Below are 23640 nucleotides of genomic sequence, written 5' to 3'. Positions count from 1 at the left end.
GGAAATAACAAATCAAATTCTTTGGTCCTGTGTAGAAGTTCAGACAAGATGATTAGAAAGCTTCCCTAGGGCTGAAAAGTTTTTGAACCATTTCTCAAAGCACAGACCTTTTAGTTCACTATGTGTGTTTCAGCCAAACATTTTCTAATAAGTTTCTAATAAGTAGATTTTGCAAGAGTGCTCATGTCTACTTTGACACTGCTCCCATGGATGCATCCTGATGCTCAGTGAAGCAGCATTAAGCTCCTACTGAGTGCTCCTGAGAGTTCTATCTTGAAGAAGAATAATGAACATTTTAATAGTTAATTTGAGCATTTAGGTATGATTTTTATGCTACTTTTAAAATTATGCTATGGTCATTTTGTGGATTTAAATTTTATTTGCATTATAGTATCATAAAAAACCAAAATATTTTCACATTGGAGATAACTTCTCTTATAATCATCTCTTACTGATCTAATATGACCACCAGAGACTGGTGATTAATAGAAGGATAAACTGGAATAGGAATAAATGAATCATGTAAGTTTACTAATATTCAGCTACGTTTTTTCTTTCTGATCAAAATACCTCAGTCTTTTGGAAAGGCAATCCTCTTAGAATCACCAGAAGGAAAATGCAACCTCCTAAAAGTTTTTGAGAGGATGAATGTGTTGCGCTTCCTTCTAGTATAAACATTTAAAAGAAGATGAGGGGAATATATCTACCAAATATTGTTTTAAACTTGATTTGGATTTTCATCTGATCCAGTATCAGTCTTTGTTGTATGCTTCTTTCCATCAACAGTATCTTGTTTTTACCAATTCTAAGTTGGTTTTTTTAGTGTTGGCTTCACCAAAATTCCAAAAGAAAAATAATAAAAAGTCCATAATTTATGCATGCTTACTTTTTCTATTGATGTATCTTTCATATTTCTCTAAATAATGAGTAAGAAGTTGTGAAATATTTGCTGCATGGTGTAGCATGTAGTGTTTTCTGTACCTTTGGGATTTTTGGGTTTTGTTCTTTAGTATTTAGGTTTTTTCTTTATTTTTTGCATTGTTTTGCTGTGCTTTTGAATCCACTGTAAATTCCTATACCTAATTCCCTATACCTAGAAGTTTAAAAATTCTTCTGGTAAGTCACAAGCCTCAGGTCTATGCATTAATCTCCTCTGTATTAATATGACTATATGGCTGGTCTATACATAATAGAATGGTTAATCTTCTCTGGAACTGTTCTTTTACAGTTTGAATTAAAGCTATTTATTTATAATCATGTTATCTAATTTTTGAAAAACCTTTTTGAGTTCACTGAGTTTGAATTTTTAGCAGTATTTAGAATACATATATACTCATGAAAGGTTATTAAAATTCAGCTGAAAATATCTTGAGTTTTTCTTCACATTTATTGCAAGGTTAAATCAGAAATTTCATGAGAGTGTGTAAACGGAAAAACTTACACAGCAACTAAGATCCTTATCTATCTATCATTTATTGAATTGTGGTCTGAATTCAAGATTTTTTTTCTGATGCTATCTAAATCAGATTACGAAACTTGTGGTAGGCCTAAAAAAGGATTTTGGAAACAATTCTAGTAATACCACTCTATATAACAGTCCACACTGGACTTCAGAATATTTTGTCAAAACTGTACAAATACAAAACTGTATTACTTTTGGATTAATTGATGCCTTTTATCTCATTTATCTATGAGATATCATTTATATCATTTATCTGCCATTAATCTCATTTATTGTTCTTTAAGCTGGCCCTGAGCCTAGGCTTACAACTCCTGGAGTAAAAAGGCACTGAGGGACCTGATACTGATTTTACTATTTATCAGCACCTTCCTTTGGTACAACAGTTGGTAGTGCTTTCCAGTTCCACCTGCTTCTTATACCTATCTCCAGGTACATTTAAAATCTTGTCATTGGCAAAATTTATTATAAGACAAGAACTTATTATGAGTTAAGACTTGCTGACAAAAAATTTTAACCATATAGCTATAGCAGTCCAGAGAAGGACAATGAAGATGGTGAAGGGGCTGGAGCAGAATTCTTGGGAGTAATGGCTGAGGGATCCTGGAGGAAAGGAGGCTGATATGATTGATCTCTACAACTACCTCAAACAAGTTTGCAGAAAGGCAGGGGTCAGGCTCTTTCCCCGGGATAAGAGGAAACGGCCTCAAGTTGTGCCAAAAGAAATTTATATTAGTTATTAACATTAGTTATAACAAGTCTTCCCAAAATGAGTGGTAAAGCTCTGAAATACACTACTCAGGAAAGTTGTAGAGTCTAGATGCATTGAAAAATTATGCAGATATGGCACTTGACAGCATGGCTAAGTGTGTGGAACATACTGGTGACACTGGTAGCGGGACTTGATGATCTTAAATGACTTTCCAAGCTGAATGATTCTATGTTTCTGTGATTCTATGGATTAAAATTAAATTATTGGCCTAAGTAACACAAACACAATTTTCCTATTAATGTGCTTTTCAAACTCTTTTTTTTCTCAATTTTTGTTGTTTAAATTCACATGGAAATGTTGCATTAGTAATATAATTTAAATTGGTAAGTCAGCACCCTTTCTAGTTTATTTCCCATGATCCTCAGGACTTGTCCAGCCCCTGCACATACAGAGCTGGAATTCCAACCCATTCAACAGTGATTTGGCTTGAGCCACGGGAAGCTCAACCACATCCTGGAACTCTTCATTTATACGGCATTTACAGGACTACCATGTCTTCCTGTTTTCTTCTTTTATGTTACATCATAATGCAAGAAAAATAAGACCTATCAACCTAATTTAAATTGACATGGAAACTTTCTCTGATTCAAAGCTCCCAACAATGTTTCCTTGAAATGCTGCTTAGCTTTTACTTAGAATAGCATGGTTCAAGTTGGAAGGGATCCTTAAGGATAGGTTAGTTCAACCATCCTGCCATCTGCCATGGGCAGGGACACCTTTCATTATCTGAGGTTGCTAAAAACACCACACAACCTGGCCCTGAACTCTTCCAGGGATGGAGACTCCACAGCTTCTCTGGGAGACCTGTTCCAGCATTTCACAATTCTCATAGTGAAGAATTCTTTCCTTATCACAAACTTAGATACAACTCCTTTCTGTTTAAAGTCCTTCATTCTTGTCCTAAAAGTACATGCCCTTGTAAAAAGTCCCTCTCCATCTTTTCTGTAGGCCCCTTTAAGTGCTAGAAGGATCTAGTAACATCTCTCCAGAACCTGCTGTTCTTCAGACTATTCCAGCCCTTTGGTCATCTTTGTGGCCCTCCTCTGGATCTTCTACAGCATGTCCATGTCCTTCTTGTGTTGAGACCTCTAGAGCTGGAGACAGTACTTCTAGTGGAGGTCTCACAAGAGCAGAGTAGAAGGAAAGCATCACCTCCATGACCAGCTGGCCATGTTCCTTCTGATGCAGACCAAGATTCTTTTGTTTTTCTGGTCCATTGTCATATATTATGTTGAGCTTCCCATCAACCAGCAGTCCTGAGTCCTTCTCTTTAACGCTTCTCTCAATCCATTTCTTGTATTCGTGTTTAGGATTGCCCAGACTCAGGTGCAGGACCTTTCATTTAGCCTTTTTGAGATTCCTGTGGCTCCTTTTGGCCTTTCTCAAGCCTCTCAATCCCTCTGAATGGCATCGCTTCCCTTCAGTGTGTCAGTGTCATTGGCAAACTTTCCAAAGGTGTACTCAATCTCACTGCCCATGTTGCCAATAAAAATGTAAAATGGCACCATCCCAATACTAGCACCTGAGGAACACCACTGATATCCATCTGGACATCAAGCCATTGAACACAAGACTTTAAGTGCAACCACTCAGCCAATTCCTTGTTCACTGAGTGGTCTATCTGTCAAACCCAATTGACTCTCCAATTTAGAAACTAAGTGTTGTGTGGGACAGAATCAAACACTTTGAACAAGTACCGTGTAGATTGTGTCTGTTGCCTTTTCCAGGTTTTTCAGGCATGATTTACCCTTAGTGAAGCCTGGCTGGCTGTCACCAATCACCCCTTTATTTTACATCTACCTTGGAATAATTTTCAGAAGGATCTGTTCCACAATTATGCCAAGCACAGAAGTGAGACTTCCAGCCTGTACTTCCTTAGGTCTTCCCTTCTCACCTATTTAAAAACTGATGTTATCTTTCTCCTTTTTCTGGCAGTAGGAAATCCATCTGACTGTCACAACTTCTCATATATGTCAACTATACTGTAACATAGCAACTTCAAACGTCAGTTTCCTCAAGACTTACAGAGGCCTCTAATCAAGGTTCAATGAACTTATGCACCTTCAGGTTCCCTAGATGGTCCCAAACCTGATCTTATCATACAATGGGATACTCTTCATTCTCCAGTCCCTGCCTTTGTCTTTTTGACACAGTATCTGGAGCACTTGACAGTGAAGACCAAAGCAAACATGTAATTAGGAACCTCAATCTTCTCCACCTTGTGGGTAAACAGGTCTCTAGATTTCTTCCAGACAGAACGCCCATTTTGCCTAGTCTTACTTTTATCACCAATTCTTTTAGCTATTAGAATGTTTTCTTGTTGCCATCACTGGCCAGATTTAATTTCATCAGGGTTTTAGCTTTCCTAACCTGATCCCTGTAATCTTGGATAGTTTCTTTGTATTCCTCCTAGAGTGCATGTCCTTTTTTCCATTCTCTGCAGGTTTCACTTTTGTGTCTGACTTTATGCAGAATCTCCTTTTTTTTTTAATGCAGGCCTCCTGGTATTTTTGCCTGATTTCCTTTTTGTTTGCATGCACCATTTCTGAGCATGTAGAGGTGATTCTTGAATATTTACCATCCTTCTGGACCCCTTCCTCCCTCCAAGGCTGCATGCCACAGTATTCTACCAAGCAGATCCTTGATGCTAAAGATCCTCTCCCCTGGGGTCCAAGATAGATGAGCTTTTTGTGTGCCTTCCTTGCTTTCCCAAGAATCTTGACTCCTGGTGTATTGGGATATTTTGCCGGATAAAGGCCAGCAAAAAGTGTTTTCAGAAGAAAACTATATTAACAACCTTATTTGCATTTTCCCTTTTCCCATTAGCTTGTCAATATGGTTAATTTTTCCTTTGAAAACTGGTTCCAGTAATATAATAAAATATATTTTGTTAGTATCTTTGTGTGTTTTAAAACAAATAATTATTCCTACATAACATTTTTCAAAACTTTTGATACATACGGAATTTCTCCCCTGTGCGTTTCTTTTTTCCAAAATAACATAACTGTAGTGTAAGTTTTTTACATATTAGAAGACTGAAGTTCAAAACAAATTATTTACTTAGAAAAATAATTGAAGGGGCATGCAAAATACATGATAAAGTTTTTTGGTGATTTACTCAACACGTGCATGGTGGTAAACATTATCAATTGTGACTATGTTCATCAGCCAAAAGTGTTGATAAAATTTGAACTGGATCAATCAAGAATCTCTATATAGATATCTTTTACAGAGTTCCTTTTAAAAAATCATTATCAACTGTTCTGATTTGTGTGTAGCTATTTACTTCAAATACATACGTGCACACTCATACATAAACAGCTAGTTCTGAGCACCAAATTCACAACTCAAGTTCTGAGGCAAGTTCCATTTTATCCAAGCCAACCTTCAAATGGATAAGGTAGATTTGCAGATCTTAAATTAACCTCTTAAACTAAATTTGTCTGCAATGTAGTGTAGTCTCGACACAGAGTTTTCAGAGGTATAACAGTTGCTCAACGAAAGCAAGTACTTGGTGGAGATCAATTCTTGATTGTATACCCGTGTCTCTTGAGAAACTCCAGAAACTTTTGTCCCTATATCACTGATCCCTCCAAAAAGTATGTGTTATGTGGGAAAGTGAATTCTGACTACTGTCCTAGTAGAAACAGAAAAAGTGTGAGCCAGTGGAAAAAGAGATTCTTCAGTTTTCAGGCCACACTATCTTGCCTTGCTCACTTCCTTAAAACTGATAGAAGATGATAATGGCCTATCTGTTTGACGCAAAAAATATACATGGTTCAACTAGGGTCCCTCATGGGGCACTTTAATAAAATGTTTATTTTTTTCTCCTCAGTGAATCTCTATGCTCTTCTTCATACAACAGAACAGTGTCGCAGTATTTCCCTAAAGGTAAAATGTTGTTTTATTCCTTTGTTTGTAGTTGTAGACCTTTCAAAAAGAAAACTTTTACTGAATGAGCTGCAGCTGGAGGTTTAATTTTCTGTCTGATAATTAACCTAGCCTCCTCTGGCACCTAATCAGGTCATCACAGTTTATACTGAGTGCTGCCTGGCTTGTCTTTTTTCATCTTAGTTTAGCTAAGCTAGATGAGGAGAGCTTGGCATTTTATTTCAACTAAATTCCACTTTTTTTCCCCCTGATTAGTGTTATATAAACACTTTAAAAACTATCCTTTGTGATCTGCAAATATAGTAATAATTTTTATTTCTATTTCAAATTTGCTGGAAAATGTGGTGCATTCTCCTCTTGAAATGGAGTCCCATGGCTGTGCTTATACTTTCCATGTGTGTTGAAGAACTTTATTAATAAGGAAAGTTATCCTTTTACTAATAGCTTTTTTGTGATCCTATTTGCAGCCATTGATCATGTGTGTATTGTAAGGATATCTTCTCTTTTCATTTTAAGATACATTTATATACTTTCTTTTTTACAGTAACAACAGTGATCAGTGAGCAAAGCAGTATTTATAATAGCTAGCAAATATTCACTTTTCACAAAAAAATCTGACATTCTTAACATCATCTTGTTCTTTGACTCGTATAAAGGGAAAAATTCAAGCAGTCAAATTACAGTTTAAAAAAATGGACATTTCTGAAGTTTCTAGTTAGGCATTTTTTCCATTAACAATACCACATTCTGTTATTGCAGGTCTTGATTCACAGCCTCAAATAGGCTTTGAAAAATATAATTGAACATCTTTAATTAAATCCCCAAAACTCACATTCAGGGATAAATAATAATCCATCAGCTATTTCATTCTCTAACAGGACCTGGGAGAACTTGACAGTCATAATCACTTCAGCCATTTATACCTTCATTTTCAGCTTTGTTTCAGTTGAGCCATTTAGTGGGGGTTTATCTAAATTGCAGTATCTTTTTTTCTAATCACACTTCATAGCTGTAGCACAGAAAGTAATTTCAGGTGCAAAACAGAATATCTCTGAAGCACAGACATCCGTGGCATAAGCACGTTAGAATGAAAAGTTACCTGTAACTGAGCGATATTTGTCTCTATAATGAGCTGAAGCATTGAGGAACTGTGCCTGTAGTAAAATTAGAAACCACCAGCAGCAGCACAAGAGGATTCTAGCTTGTTAGAGAATATTCATTTTCCTTATTGCACAAGACAGCTGTGGATGCCAGAAATTGTTTCATTAATGCAAACAAAGTTTCAACTATATCCCAGCATTCCTACAGGTGCAGGGAAAGTCAAAGTAAATACTCATATATTTACTAAACACTGATATCAAAGCCATTCTAAGGGTAAAATAACATGTATATGTGGTTTTAGATATTGCTTTTGGTATTGTGTCTTGTTCTTTTACAATACTTTCTTCATATAAAATATAAGGGTATGATTTACATTATCAAATTGATGCCTTAAATATTACTATGACTGTACCAAATTAAAAAATACATTAAAAAATAAAAAAGACGTGTGATTACTTGGGTTTTATTATTATTATTTTGCAATTACAAATTTTGTCATACCCTCTTTTTTCTTTTCAATTAATTTTACTGTCTTGGTTTTACAGATGAATATTTCCTTAACTTTTTACTGCCAAACTTCTGTAATGATGACCTCTGTAGTGGCATTTATAAATTTAAACTTGCACTAGTAGAAGTAGTAGTAGTAGTAGTAGTAGTAGTAGTAGTAGTAGTAGTAGTAGTAGTAGTAGTCCCCCAGTATTATTAATACTGTTACATTTACAGTATAGTACAGTATAGTACATTATAGTTACATTTCAACTTGTAACTATTTGTCCAGTATATTTTTTGCATTTCAAGGCTGCAAAATAAACTTTTCTGAGTATAAGTTTGAATCAGCAAGAGCATGAGAATATAAAAGCATGATGTTTTTTCAGAACAGACAGCTCACAAATAGATTGTCATGGGCAAGTTAGTTAATCAGAGAATAGTTAAATGCTGACTTCTATGGTTTAGGATTTCACCTTCAGCAAGGAACTCAAAGAATTGCCTCTGTAAATAGCTATGCCCTTGCACACTTTACATCATATTGGCACACAGTGAAAGTGACTGAGAGGCTGAAGTAGAAGCCTACAGAAGTTCTGTCAAGGGTTCATGGTAGAAGTGCGCCTCTTTCCAGAACACACCCAGGCACCACAAAATTAATGGGGAGGAAAATGAGGTAATTAAATTAGCAGGAAGTGCCATCTGTGTAATAGCAGAGAAACAAGACCTAAGTTGCATATCTTCAATGCCTAGGACTACACTCCTTTAAACTTTCTATCACTCCTTACTAAACACGACTTAATTTGTGAATGAGTGTGTCATCTCAGTCTCCAAATGTGACATCGTTCTTCAAGTTTGTCAGCAACAATCTCTGGGTGCCTGAGTATTTCCTACTTTCTTCTACTTACTGGGACAGAACTTTTCTTTGGTTGTATAAAAATGTATTTCTTATTACTCTTTAGCAGCAGATTCAACTTGCTTTTACAGTAACCATTTCAGCTTCAGAGTGCTAGATAAATTAATGTTGGAAGAGATGCAATGTATGTTATAAAAAATATTTTTCACACTAGTTGACAGGACAGGCAAACACTATATTTTAATCAAGCAGCCTTGAAAGGACTTACCTTTTAGCAGATGATTCTCAGTAACTGATTGCAATTAGCACCTATACATTAATACAGACATTTACTGATTCTTTTTTAAATTGTTCTGTGCAATTGTATGTATTTCATCTAATATAAAACAAGCTACTTTATTCTAAGGCACTTGTGGCTGTGAAGAGAAAAGTGAAAATCATGACAGAGAATTGGTCTGCTACTAGTGTCACATTAAGTAAACCAGGAATGGTTATATAAATTCAATGACAACAAAACATGGCCAGCTTCTTCAAATGCTCAAGTGATTATTGCTCAATTTTTCTTTGTGATTAAAAACTACTTATAAAATATGCTTTAGGAAACACAAGAATTGCAATGGCTTGATGTGTAAGCCCTTAAGTACTATACGGAAGGAGGCAGGTGTTGGTGCATTTTGCTAACACTTAAATATTTAGCATGATCATTAAATTTTATATTGCACATATGCATACATTTCCAGTCAAGTGAATGCATGCAATAGAAATTTCAGCACTCATCCCACATATTCTGTTCAGGAGAATCTGCCCCTTGTTGGTAGTGAATGAACAAATGAATGAGGAACAGAGCTGCATAAGTATGGGTAGTGCATCTAAATCAAGGGAGCTTTGGTAAAGAAAAAACAAATAGAGATGCAAGTGCTGCTGTTCCCGCATGGCTTTTTATATCATCACCTCCCTTCTTGGAAAATGTTCTGAATCTTTCATTAATGCATTTTCAGATGATTTCTCTTTTCTTAAGATATTCCTTCAAAATTGAAAATTGTTTAAAAGATATGGTTGGAAGATTAATGGAAATTTATGCATAACACAGTTCAGCAGATTTAGCATCTCCAAGTTGCCAGTGTATTCATGTTTGATTCAACAACAAAGGATGATTTAAAGCTATGGTAATTAAAAGCATATATTTTATGAATGTAATTTAGCAACAAATTCCACTCAGGAAGTTCAAAGACTGAGAATCTTTAGTTTCACAGCTCTCACAAGTACTACAGGTTCAGTCAGATTACATGGTTGCAAAAACATGTAAAAGCTTGTCCCTGTGCTTGTTCCCTTGAGTAGCCAAGTCCCTTAATGGCTGTCAGAAATAGACCAAGTATATTTTCTTCCCAGCAGAAAACTATTATTATTTTGTACTGCTGTCAAAAAAAAAAACCACATTAAGGCTGCATCCATCAATAGTCCTGAATGTTACACAGCCCCCTGAAGGTGGCTATCTTAAAAGCTAGTTGAATCTGCTGCTCCAGAGAGATAGCAATTGAGTAAATAAAAGCACAATTTTAAACAACCAAAGAAAAATCCTGTCCCGGTGAGTAAAAGAAAGTAGAAAATATTCAGGCACCCAGAGAGTGTTGCTGACAAAGTTTAGAAATTGGCTCTTGCCTTTTTCATGTTCCTTCTAACACTGAAATCTGAGAAGCATCATAAAAACAACATTCCTGTGCCACTGGCAGTGAGAGTGTCAAGGTACTTGGCTGATCTTGACTCAATACAGGCATTTTTTAATGTTCTTACATTGTATTGATCTAAGTATTATTTTAGGAAGTTACTTACCATTTAATTACTGTCAGTAATAAATTGGATTTAATATAGTCTTTATGACATGATTTTTTCATTTGATGTAACTTTTTTTAATAAACAAGTCTGCCATTAGTAGTCCACTTGATTGTGAAATGCATTAAATGGAACAGAATTCAGGTGAGGATCCTAGGAGAAAGTCAGTTGCTTTATGACCATCTTCCTACTCCTTTAGGGTGGTTCAATGACATTAAAACTCATCCACAGCTGCTCTACATCCAGCTCAAGTTTTATTTTAGATCTATGATTTATGTTAAGATATATGTCTTAATTAGGATTTAGGTTTTACGACTTAATCCCACATTATCTGCCATACTCTTCCCTCGAAAAAAAGACAATGACTGAAAAAATTTACATGGTCTGGTTAAGCATTCTTTTCACAATCAATCACAATCTAGGTTTTTGCCTTGACTTACATTAGTAAGTACCCACCACACGGACTTTTTGATCTTTACTTTTTATAATTAAAAAAGTACTATTTTATAGCATTTCAGATTTCCAACCAATATATGATTTTAGGATTAATTATCAAAATTCCATTTGTACCGACCAACACACGAAACTCTTATTTTTCAATAAGACCTGAAACATCAAAAAATTCATGCTAGATTAACCAGAGGGAAAAAATCCATTACCAGAGATTGACAGAGCACAATGGCAGCACTCAAAAATAATTCTGTTAGGGTTTCATCCAGACAGTGTTATGGTCTGATGTCATCCTTTTGATATCAACACAGACATGCATTTTTCAGCTGAATGATGTTACTGCACTGTACCCATTGTCAGTTTTGTAAGACTCATGCTACAATAAAACTCTGGCCCTTGATATAGAGACAGTTTGCTTTCAACCGTAGAGCATCCTTCTGTATTCTTTCAAGCTCCTTCTAATATCTGCACTCAAAGGGAAATTTTTGCTGATATTCTCCTAGGCACTGTGAACTGATGGTCTGCACTTCTACACCTGCATAATCCTATAAAAGAGTTTGAGAAAAAAGGGAATAAACTATGCAGGATCCAGGTATTAATCAGGAATACACACAACTGATACTCCTGTTCCTTTAACAGAAAATACACTAGCTTTTAGAGAAAACAAATAAAATATTAAGTACTTCACCAAATATACTGGTTCTAGCTGCTCAACTAGACTTTTTCAGGAATAGTATCTCTTGCCTTCATAAACTGAATTTTTTTTCTACTATAGGAAACTAGAATGTGAATATAATTAAAAGCCAAAGAAAGACATTTTTTATAAATGTAACTAGCTTGTACTACCCTTTCTCCAAAAATTGGCATATTGTTGACGATTTCAAGACTTGAAATCTACAGTTGCTTAACTCTTTTTTTTTTCTTCCCCTGCCTCTCCTTGGAGTTTGCTTAAATGAATAAAATCAAGTTTGGATCTGTATAAGAAACTCTTCAGCTTCTTTAAAAATTTGTTGCCATCATGGAAAATTGGGATTGGCTTTTAAGTAATGGAAAATTATGGATTCATTCAGTAAACATCAATATCAATTTGAGTTCGTCAAGTTAGACATCAGAATTAGACCCAATGATTTTACTGAGCTATTAAAAATCTGTTTATATTTCCTATCAAGACTTAAAGAGAGGAATATTTGTTGTCAGACCTATTAGATATTTAAATTAGTGGAAGGCTTATTCTGAAAATTTTAACATTTCAATTTCATCCTCACTCAAAAAATTCAGAATTGAAGCTTTTATTAGAACTGGAACCAATATTTATTTCCTTTATTTTTCTCATACCACACCAAACTGTCAAAAATTACCAATTTTTTTAAGAAAATAATTTATGGATATGAGAAGTGTAATGATTTACTGCAATTCACACTAGTCAAACATCAATGATGCAAAAACTGGAATGTCTTTTCATATTCTAGATGAAATTAGGATTCTATTGGAAAATAAGATATCCACAGTCATAAGCACTTAGAAAAAGCCACATTTGGAGTACTGTGTTTGGTTCTGAGCCCCTTGGTACAAGAAAAATAAGGAACTACTGGAGAGGATCCAGCAGAGAAGACTGGGAAGGGAATCTCATCAAAACATATAAATATCTCAAGAGCAGGTGTCAGGAAGATGGTGCCAGAGACTTTTCAGTGTAGCCTAGTGACAGAAAGAGGAGCAAAAGCCATAAATAAAACATAACAATTTTCTCCTTAACACAAGGAAGAACTTTATATTCGTATGGCAGAGCGCTGGCACAGGCTGCCCAGGAAGATTGTGGAGTCTCCCTCCTTTTCTGGAAAAATTCAAAGCTAACCTAAATATATTCCTGTGTCACTTGCTCTAGGTGGTGCTGCCTTCTCAGGGGCATTGGCCTTGATCGTCAGAGGCCCCTTCCAACTCTAACTATCCTGGAGTTCCATGAAATTAGGTTTCTCATGTTCCAGGTGTCATTCTGCTTGCCCCAATGTCTGTTTTCACTATCTTTTCTAGGTTATCAGTAACTATTTTCAAGGGACTGTCCTGCATTTCGTTTGTAATTGGCCAGTAATGGAGCTAGTAGATGTGGTCCAACTGCAGTCAAAACTGATTTACATGTATGATATGCCAGTCCTGACAAGTGTATTTCCTTCTAAAACATACCTAGACACTTTTGAAAGGACACAGGCTTTAATCACTGTTCCAACTTCATGTATAATTGTTTTCTTGAGATAATTTCTAACTCAGAAATTTTCTGTCTTGTATAGTTTCCCTCAGCAAGATTACTTCTTGTGTCTTTGGAATTACTTAAACTGGATTGGTGGAAACTATCCCAAAACACCAAAACCTTGATACTTTCATCCAATACAGACTGGTTCAGTCAAAACAAATTTGGTTTCACATTTTTTTAATGAGAATGTTAAAGCATTTTTAAGAAATAATTTTATTTTTGCTTTATTGTTTTTCTTTTTTGGACTCTTTTTTGTTGTATGTCTTTTTTCTGCTACATGTTTAGAGATTTATCTTTGAGAATTTAATTCTTACATTTTATTTTATTTTATCTTTTGTCTAAGTAGAGTCTAATTTAGTTTTGCATCAAACCAGAGTCAAAAAAACACATACAGCTGGTCTTTCTAGAGTTTTTTGAAGGGTCCAGGATAACACTAAAGGAGAAAAAAGGACACTTCAAATTTAAACATAAATGCACATAGTAACGAGTGGAGACTTAAATTGGAAGAAGAAGAAGAAGAAGAAGAAGAAGAAGAAGAAGAAGAAGAAGAAGAAGAAGAAGAAGAAGAAGAAGAAGAAGAAACAAAGGAGGACCTCACTAAGATAGAAAATACTAGAAATTTCCAAAAGAAAAAAAATGTAGCTTAAAATTAGCATTAGAAAGGCTTATGGGAAAGACAGGATAAAATATCTGTCTGCCAAACCAAGGAGTGTCACCTTTAAAACATAAATGTGGATTATATATATCTTTTTTGTTGCTCATTTAGATGCTTAATATCTGTTTCTTAATCTTTGAAAACACTTTGTTTCATTAGTAGAAATTAAAATCTCAGCTGCACAGGATTCTTTTTTTCATATTTTTTCCATTCTACCTTCAGAATTTTAGAATCTGAAGGAAAGTATTAGGACGGCAAAAAGAATTTATATTCTGATAATTTAAAAAAGCATATATAAGTTAAAATGTACGTCCCTTTTTGAATACATGAAAAAATGGTACAATTTTCTTTGAAATTATTTGGTCTACATCTCAAGATGAATATGTATTAGTCTGACTTTTCCTCTTCTGAAAACCTGATGTTTAACATTCTTATATTCTCAACTTATTCTGCAGCTTTACTTTGGGTTTAAAATCTGTAAGGTAAATGCTCCCTGAATTAAAATTATTGTAGAGCTGAAAGAGAAACAGAAGGCATATTTCAATTTTATTGATTTGTGCTACTAACCTCTACTTTGGGAGAATTCTTTATTTATCTGAGCAACATAGTGGTGCTTCTATACACCTTAAATTTGTTGAATTTGAGTGAAAAAATGCACCAAATTGTTTTTCCGATGTGTTATTTAATCTCATTGAGTTTATTTGACAGCAACCTATTAAAATATAGTGCAGGTATACAGGCAGGGTGATGAGAATATTGCAGAGGGAAAAATATGTACATTTTTAGTTTAACAGGAGCCTTGTTTTTATTTTGATGGGACTCCAGGTGTTATGAATTTTTCCTTATCCTTAATAGCATTGTTGGTGGATGGATTGTAAATTAAATTTATTCCTCAATGAGTATCGTCGCAGGCAATTGCTTGTAGTGCATTGAGGCCCCTTGAAGACATTGTTTACAAAATCTGAGTAGCCTTACAGTGACAGGCAGTCAGTCATGTTGCACTCCCTTTCCTGCCCAGAGTGGACAGGTTCTTCAAGTATGTAGAATAGGTACACCTGTATAACATGCTGTTTTGCTATTTATTAATGAGGAGAATGCACTTTGCCAGGCTAGTCATTAAAATCTGAAGACTAAGCCAATATCTTCCTCAGATAACTACAAAATCTACACAACTGAACTAGTTGAACTAGAATTTTCTATTTCAGTTGAAATTTAGAAGTCATAGGCTTCTAAACACTTACATTTTGTTTTGTTTAATAAAGGAGAAACTATAATACACAATATGGACAAAGTTATTTGGTGTACCAATTCAGATACTATAAAACTCTGAGAATCAAATATTAAAATTTGGCTATGAGATCTTATTTTCCGTACATTACTTTAGTGATTGTGGAAGTACTGCTGAAGCCAGTTCTTAATATACTTCTTATCTTTTGGTTAAGTCAGTTTCATAACTGCTTTATGATATGATGCTTTTATGTTTAGATTCATTGAATTTTTTATGTTTCATAAATTTTAGAATTTTTGAAGTGCGATAACAACAAGAACTACTGCAGAAGCGGTGAAATGTATTTCTTGTGGCTGCATTGAATGTAAACATTATACTTTTAATGAATAAAGTTGTACCTATTAGTAAAATATACTAATAGAAAGACTATTTTGTATATGAAATTTTATAAAGATTGAGAAATTTAATTATATTTCTGTATTATTTATGTAGTACAAAAAAAGGACTGTGTTTATAACTGATCCTTGAAAAAAAAAGTAGCCGTCATATGTTCTGAAACTTGAGTTTCCAGTTCTGCAAGTTATTGTTTCACTCTATATCAAGTTGGAAAACAGTTGTAATTCTTAAATATTATCATAAATTTCTGATTTGTCCAGACCAAATGACTGCTATCAGACATATAGACAGCTCTCTGGACTTCTTCCTTACTGTATTAGTTTGAACAAGTCTTAAAAAAAAACATGTCAGGACCAACAGAGCAAAGAACAAAAACCATGGGAATAGAAATTTTGACAATGTTCCCATTGCACTGACAAATTTTAGAAGATACTCCTTAACCCTTGTCCTTAAGAAGTCACTGTCTTTTCTCTTTCTAGAAGAGAAATATACAAAATACAACCTCGTAGTATTACTATTTTTTTCTTAAAGGACCTGAAATGTTGTTCATACGATACCAAAGTATGAGCTAACAGCTTTTGAAAAGTATGGATATCACTGTACTATTACTGATTATTCACTGTAAGGAAAAAAATAACATTCAGTGCAGAGAAATAAGAATAGTTAAAGCTGGAGGCAGATTCTTCTAAGAAAAACTTTGGCCATAATATCTAAGACCATATAAATCAAAGCCTGTTTCCAAAGCCTTAAATATCACAGTAATTACATTTAGTCTCTCTGTATTGGTCCTCTCTGTAAATTACCCATAAAATGGTAGCATCTTTATATGTAACAATGTTTAGTTATACCTAAATGAGCAGACACTATTCTTTTTTGATTCAGTTGCAGGAAGTGTGTGTGATTAGACAGGAGAGTACTTCTTGACTTGATAATTCACTCTTCAATAACTTCAATCTCTCCATCTGCCAGTTATATTGTACACCAATCCATAAACTCATACAACTCTTTCAAAGATAGGATAAGTCAGCTCTTTAAGAAAATCATTTCTATCTGTTCCCATATAATGGCTTATCTGAGTTTGTTGTTCTGTAGCTGTACAGCAGATTTATAAAAAAAGGAATGGGAATGAATGATAGCATGCTTGAGTACTCACTATAATATTACCTGTATAGAGCATAATCAGTTAAACAACACACACATGTTAGAGAAGTCTTCCTTATTGGGGGTTCAGGAAACCTGTTTGATATTTTTTAAATAGTGGTTGGGGAGTTGCCAGATTTGTTTCCACCCATGTTCCCCCCATCTGTTGCATTCTATGGGTCTTTACATTGCTTGTTAATGTCCTTGTTTGTTTTCAGTTCTGTCCCAGAAAAGCAGAAGGGGCAAATATCACAATACAAGGATCAGTGCATCAGTCCTTTTATATTTCATTTCAAATCCAAAGACTGAGCTAAAATTTGTCTACCTTTCATCAACTTACATCTGTGATTGACAAATCTGCAAGCAGGGGGGCAGTAAAACCAAGAGGCACTTTTTTATGCATTAGAATATGTGACATTCTTTTTCGAGACCAATGCTAAATGAAGCAATGTCATTAACTAGCCATCTCCTGATACCCTAGGCTGGAAAAGAATAAAATAGTGTTAAGCAGGGAGTAAAGTTACAGTCATTTTATCATGTCATTTCTTTCTGAGGATCAGGTTTTACTTTTATTGTAGAGGTAATGTAAGTAATATTTATTTGGATTTAAAATCTGAAACCACCACACATATACCTTTCACATGACAGGACATTTTTACTTAAACACCTTCCATAAGGGATTTGCTTAGGAGTAGCTTAAGCAAGGCTTTCTAGTGAATTTTAATGATCTCATACTTATTTGAAAACAATCAACTATTAGAATTAAGTTTTATTAAGTATTGTGTTACCATGACCACCAGATTTAAATTTGTCTGTTCATTGATGACATAGAAATTTTGTGTTAGACAAAGTCACCATGTATAGGCCTAAATAGTCATCACCCTTTTATCACCTGAAAGGTCTTATTTAATCATAATCATAGTTTGTTGTGGGGTTGGAAAGGTTCTAGCTCCAGCCTCACGTTCATGGACAGGGATACCTCACACTAATCCAGGTTGCTTAAGGATTTATAAAGCCTGGCTTTGAACACTGCTGGGGTTGGGTCAGTTACTGATAGGCATTAAATTCCATAGAGTGGGATTTCAAGTAGCTTAAAATATCTCTTGCTGAATACAAAGAATACATTTAGCTTCCTAGGAACCCCTTTCGCACAAACCAGAAGTTTCTTTGCAGGGTCAAGTGTATGAGAAGGGGAGAACTGCAACTGTTTCTGGTCCAAGCCTTGAAATTCAAACTTTGACCTGCAGCTTAGGAAGTCATTGGTCAAAGTGGTAAGACAGCTTGTTCAACCATCATGACAGCTAAAATGACCTTGAAGTCAAAAATCACTTTCTAAAGTCATCTAACTCTCTTGTGAATTGATTGCTAGTCAAGCTACTGTCAGAAATGGTGTCATCGTTCTTGTCCTCTAAGTAGAGGAAACTTTCAAAAACTCTGTCATTAATTTATGCATAAACTCTGATTCTTTTCAATAAAAATGGTAATCTTCATGAGGCAGTTTGAGAGAAAAACAACAAAATTCTGAACTGTGACTGTGTGCATCAGGAATACATTTATCTGAGATGGCAATGTGCAAATGAGTAGAAACGTCTTCATCTGTAAATACACAGGGATACTCATGCTCTAGCAACTTTCAGAAAATTTTATTCTGTTTTGAAAAATCTTACAGATATGCTTTTTGCATTCCTTTAAATTATTGCTTTTCTGGATTTGAGGGGAATTAGAATTAGAGTTATTGTTTTATGTACTATGACATAAACTTTGATTAAATGTAGAATTTATCGAGCTTTTAACAATAAATGTATTCTTTTTCATGCATAGATACTATTTTTTCACTGTGACTTTTTCATCTGACTAATTATCACATCGGGTAAAGTAAAAATACAGATGACGTATTTTCACAGAAAATACCCTGCAAGAATGGAAAAGAGCACACTTAAAAATTAAGATATATCAAGGGAACTGTTTGTTTCACTGACAAAAATATATTGAAAAGTTATGTAATAGTTCTATGTGGCTTTCACTTATTATAATAATATATAATATTATTTTGTCATATTCATAATAATTTTCTAATTGAGATATTCTTCATCACTACAAAAGCCATAAATAAATAAAATTACACTATTTTTTCATAAGCAGTCAGGGTTTTTTTTAAATCTTGGTTCTTGTTATGTATTGTAGCTTGCTGAATTATTAGAAAAAGACTAGAACTATATCAAGCCATCACACCAAAGGTGATGGGGTTTTGTGTCAGTTAAATGAAAAACAATAAGCATCTGTAAAATTAAGTATCAGAAATATTTCTGCAAGTACGGAACCATTTAGCTGTCCTCAGAACAGCTTCTCTTCATAATTGTTTTAAAATATTATGAATTTCCTGTTGTTGCTATGCAGACAGTCTTAAATATTTTCAGTATGGTATAGATATTATGCATTCTACTTTTGCAGATAGCTTTAGCTTAATTTTCAGAGTCAGCAGTAAAATGTGTGTACATGCAAATATGCAAAAAATAATTTTGTCCTCAGGGATTACAAAGCATTTACCCAGAAATGTTTCTGATAATTCTGTCCAAAAAGACCAGTCCCACAACACATTTAAAACAGTTTTTATTTGACTGTGTTTCCTTCCTCCTTTTTTTTTTTTAATTGTTACATTGGATTATGATATATTCTGTAAAATCTGTTAGGATTATCTTATTTTTTATTTTTTGTGTCTTTTTTTTTCTTAGTGCAAAAAAATTTACTTCCTATTAGCACAATTCTTGCTCTACAAATATGACTCATCTAAATAAAAAACTAAAGATAGACATAAATCTAATCTAATCTAATTCACTAATCTAATGAACTCATTTTATCCCTATATCTAATTAACTTATTTTATCCCTATAGTTAATAGATATATGCGATGTTATATACATGTACCTTCAGAGGAGCATTTACAGAGGTAGTTTATGGGATTTTTGGGTTTTGCTTTTTTATTTTTTTTATTTCTGTTTTTTGAGCACGTAGCTACAGCATTTTAAGGTTACACATTAAAATAAATTTGGGATGTATTTCCTGCATGAAGGGAGTTAAGTCCTTTAGTGAAAGAGGAAGCAAAAAGAGGGACAAGAATTTTTATGAGGAATGAACTTATGTTGATGGAATGCATTCTACTTTTATTTCATAAAATACTTCTTTCAATTTTCATTAATTGCTTAATATTTTGATAATCAAGTGTTGATAATCTTTAATGGGACCCCTGAAACAGGACATTTTTTCTTTTACAGCTATGCATATGTTCTTACTACCTTGCACACAGCTGAATGCAGACACCCAAAAATAGCAATAGGATTTTACACAATATGAACAAAGATGACCGGTTTCTGTAAATAAAAATAGCTGACTGGTACACACCTATCTGCACATTTAGCCACACTCGAAACAACTTCTTTCCAAGTAGTTCTACCACAATTTTTTATTTTAGGTCAAAATACTGGAGTTCCAACTGCCAGTTAAAAATTAGAGATTTAAGAAATGCTTCTGTCTCTCAGTATCCTTTAGTAAATCACATTTTTTCTGGTTCATATTGTCTTTGGGTTATGACAGTGTTCCTGGCAACAAAATGACCTACATGACAAGGCACATCACATGTCTGTGAACATATGGTCTAACATCTTGCACTCCTTCAAGAACACCATTGTGGTTTTCTCGCATTAGCTGTGTTATCTGTTACAAACGCCACACAGTTGGCCAGGAAAAGGTTCAGCGCACTCAAAGATTTCTCCATTGCAATGACATCATTTTTAGTACTGTTCTGATTAATGGAGAGCATCTTTTAGAACAAAACAAAATACAAAAATGATGATATAATTACTTTGGAATATAAAGCTAGATAAGAAATTATGAGGTGGAAGTTCTTAATCAGTATGATTGCTAGCATCTGCCATCAGGGAAAGCCACATTTCAGTTTTGTGTGTCTACCCTTTGGAGCAGGAAAAAAATATGCAAGGCTAGAACAACTTTCTGTTTTCATATTAGACATATAAAGATTCTGCCCCATTTGGAGTTTTCAGTCAAGACAAACACTTTTAAAATCTATTCTCACAGATGTTGGGCTATTGCAAAGGAAAGAGTGACTCAAATTAATATTTCTCACTAAAAATGTACAACACCTGCATTTTTCAAAACTGTTCCTTGGAACTACTCCTGATTCTTTATTATAGTCTATGTAACTTCTCCACACTGTAACCACTGTGTTAATTAAAAATCTTTGTGCTTTATCAGTCCATATATGATTAGATTATGTGTCACTCACTAGTACATTGCAGCGTTCTCTGTTGGAAAGAGTTGTCTCCCCTTGCAAAGGAGATGACAATAAGCCCCACAACTGGTTTGCCTCATGTTATTTTATAAAAACAATAAAACAACATCTATTTTTTAAAAGAGTCACAGCAACCTTTGCCTAAATGATAACTAAAACCAACTCTAGAAGCAGAATTCTACTAATAAACCAAACAATACTTTTAGTCTCCTTGATGAAGCAGCACCCATAAATGATGTTATAGCAGCTGAGGACTTCATTTTCCAGCCAGTGTAAGCATTGCAATTCAACATAACTTTCATGTTGTTTAAATGATTAGCCAAATTCTAAAGATTTTTCATACTGCTCTCTTTATTTTCTTTCTAGCTCTTTAGCCCTTGTGTTGAAAAATAGCCAAATTGTAATTTTTTTAAATAAGTACTAATAAGCAATCTATTTAGAATTCAGTAACCTTTAAAGTCTTCTATAAAGCAGAATGCAAAATTATGGTTTGAACAATGAACTTTTGTCTTTCTGAAACTCCTTTAAAGAAGCATGGAAGAAAAAAATCATAAATATCTAAAGATCGTCTAGTAGGTGAGGAACTGTCTATTAGTGGCAGAAAGCAATGTAAGAACAAGAATTTTTAATTATATTTTTGTTAAGGGCCAACATTAATGAAAAAACAAAAGAAAAAATCAGTCCCTACACCTTTTATCCCATAACTGCTTTGTGTTTGGAGGTTTTTTCTAAGTGTAGTCTTAAGTATCTCTTTTTGGGCTATATTGAAATATTGTGCTTTACTTAATAAGGGGTAGGTCATTTATTTTAAAAATAATTGAAACAGAAACTTAGGGAGCAAGTAAACTATTTACTTGATAGGCAGCAATAAAATAGTGCTCTGCAACCATTCAAACTTTTCATTTCCATTAATAATTTTCTTTATGGTTTCCTGTTTGTTCCTCCATGACAACTGTGTCTAGCTTCTCTTTTTCGGTTACAAAGTACTGGAATTAAACATGAATATGTGTATGTATTCAAAAATCCACTCAACTAAACTTAAAGCAAAGCACAGATATTGCATTTTATTGAATATATTAGTACTAAATATATTAGATAACTAGTTGAGAGTTGAGTACATAGCATTGGAGATGGGCACATCTGCAGGGTTTACTGCAAGTGCTATGCATCTGCATGATGAAACTTCACATTTCCATCTTAATAACTAGCCTGCCTTTATTTCTCACTGAAATTTAGTGACTTCTTAGCCAGTGTAACTATATGGAATAGTTGTCACTTGTAATGCTGTTCAAAGAAGAAACACGCACCTTCTCAAAGGGTGTGGTTTGTCCATTCCACAGCTACAGAATCGAGGTTTGGGAGTTTTTTAGCTTTGTAAAATAATGCACTGATTAGAGCTGTATCCATTTACTGGGTTGGAAAATATCTTTTTCTTAGATACATGTTCACTGCTAAGAAATATAGTGGAGAATAGAAGTCAGAGGCTTACTAAAATGTCAGATTTTCCTGTAGAAAAAAAAAACCCTCTCCTCCAATGTGTTTGCCAGAATTTACTTAGACAGACTGATCACTACTTCAGAAGCTATTTATAGAGAAAGCATATCTCTGTACATTGTATCCAGTTGCATGCTCCTTATTTCCTTTCCTTTCCTTTCCTTTCCTTTCCTTTCCTTTCCTTTCCTTTCCTTTCCTTTCCTTTCCTTTCCTTTCCTTTCCTTTCCTTTCCTTTCCTTTCCTTTCCTTTCCTTTCCTTTCCTTTCCTTTCCTTTCCTTTCCTTTCCTTTCCTTTCCTTTCCGAACCTTTCCTTTCCTTTCCGAACCTTTCCTTTCCGAACCTTTCCAAACCTTTCCAAACCTTTCCTTTCCGAACCTTTCCGAACCTTTCCGAACCTTTCCGAACCTTTCCTTTCCGAACATTTCCTTTCCTTTCCGAACCTTTCCTTTCCGAACCTTTCCTTTCCAACCCTTTCCAAACCTTTACGATCCTTTCCGAACCTTTCCGAACCTTTCCTTTCCTTTTTTTCTTGTAATAAATATCTGACATTCTAAACTTCCATGTGGAGATTTTTATTTAGTTTTATCAAGTTTATTGAGTTCTTATTGCAAGAACCCAGGTGTATATTCAGATTACTAGCTCAGACAGCACAAAATTCTACTTTCTCCTAAGACTAGTTTAAAATGTAGTCATTATTTAACAATCATTTTTGACAACTATGTTGGAATAGATTGATGTTAATCCGAGAATGATAAGACAATTGAGGAACTTCTGTAGACAAATGGCACCAAATTGCTTTAAAATGCAAAATTACTAAGCTACCTAGGAGAACATGACTCTCAAAAGGTCCAGAGTAAAACAAATAGAATGAAATTTCATAGTTCAAAGGGCAGGATCATGTATTTTAGTTCTAGTTCCAAAAACCTGTCATTGCCTGTTCAGGTTTTATAAGTATAGGTATGATAGAGGAAAAGAAAAAAAAAGTTCATAAAAATCCTAAGAACACACCTAATCTGATATGAAAATTTGATTCTTTCTAAGAAATATGAAACAAATTTGGAAACAATTTTAATTACTCTATGTTAGAGAATACACCTCACAAAAAGGATCTGAAAAACTTTGTTCTCACAAATCAAAGTCACAATTGAAATTACTGTTGTCTGTAAATAGACCCATGAAAGCAAGAGCACACAAGGAGTGAAATGGCAGCCTCTGCCAAAGCACCGGTGTGTGTGCATTGGCCACGAACACTTCCATCTAGAAAACAAGTTTATGGCCAAAAGAGGAAAAGTATTCAGAGAGACTAAGTAGCGAATTGGGGGCTGCTGAGAAA

At 34.3% G+C, this 23640-nt stretch overlaps 1 protein-coding gene across 18 annotated transcripts in view; it reads left to right on the top strand.

The window, feature by feature from the left end:
• The window catches only part of PTPRD (protein tyrosine phosphatase receptor type D), a 1164217-nt gene that overhangs the window by 526722 nt on the left and 613855 nt on the right, over positions 1–23640 (top strand). For all 18 annotated transcript variants that reach the window (XM_063180610.1, XM_063180611.1, XM_063180604.1 and 15 more), the window contains one exon: positions 6067–6122. The gene's annotated coding sequence lies outside the window, so the exon portion shown is untranslated. The remainder of the gene's footprint in view (positions 1–6066; positions 6123–23640) is intronic.

This window comes from Melospiza melodia, chromosome Z, assembly GCF_035770615.1.
Source record: "Melospiza melodia melodia isolate bMelMel2 chromosome Z, bMelMel2.pri, whole genome shotgun sequence".
Taxonomy (NCBI): domain Eukaryota; kingdom Metazoa; phylum Chordata; class Aves; order Passeriformes; family Passerellidae; genus Melospiza; species Melospiza melodia.
The sequence above is the reverse complement of the archived record's forward strand: the minus strand, read 5'-3'. Positions and strand labels throughout refer to the sequence as shown.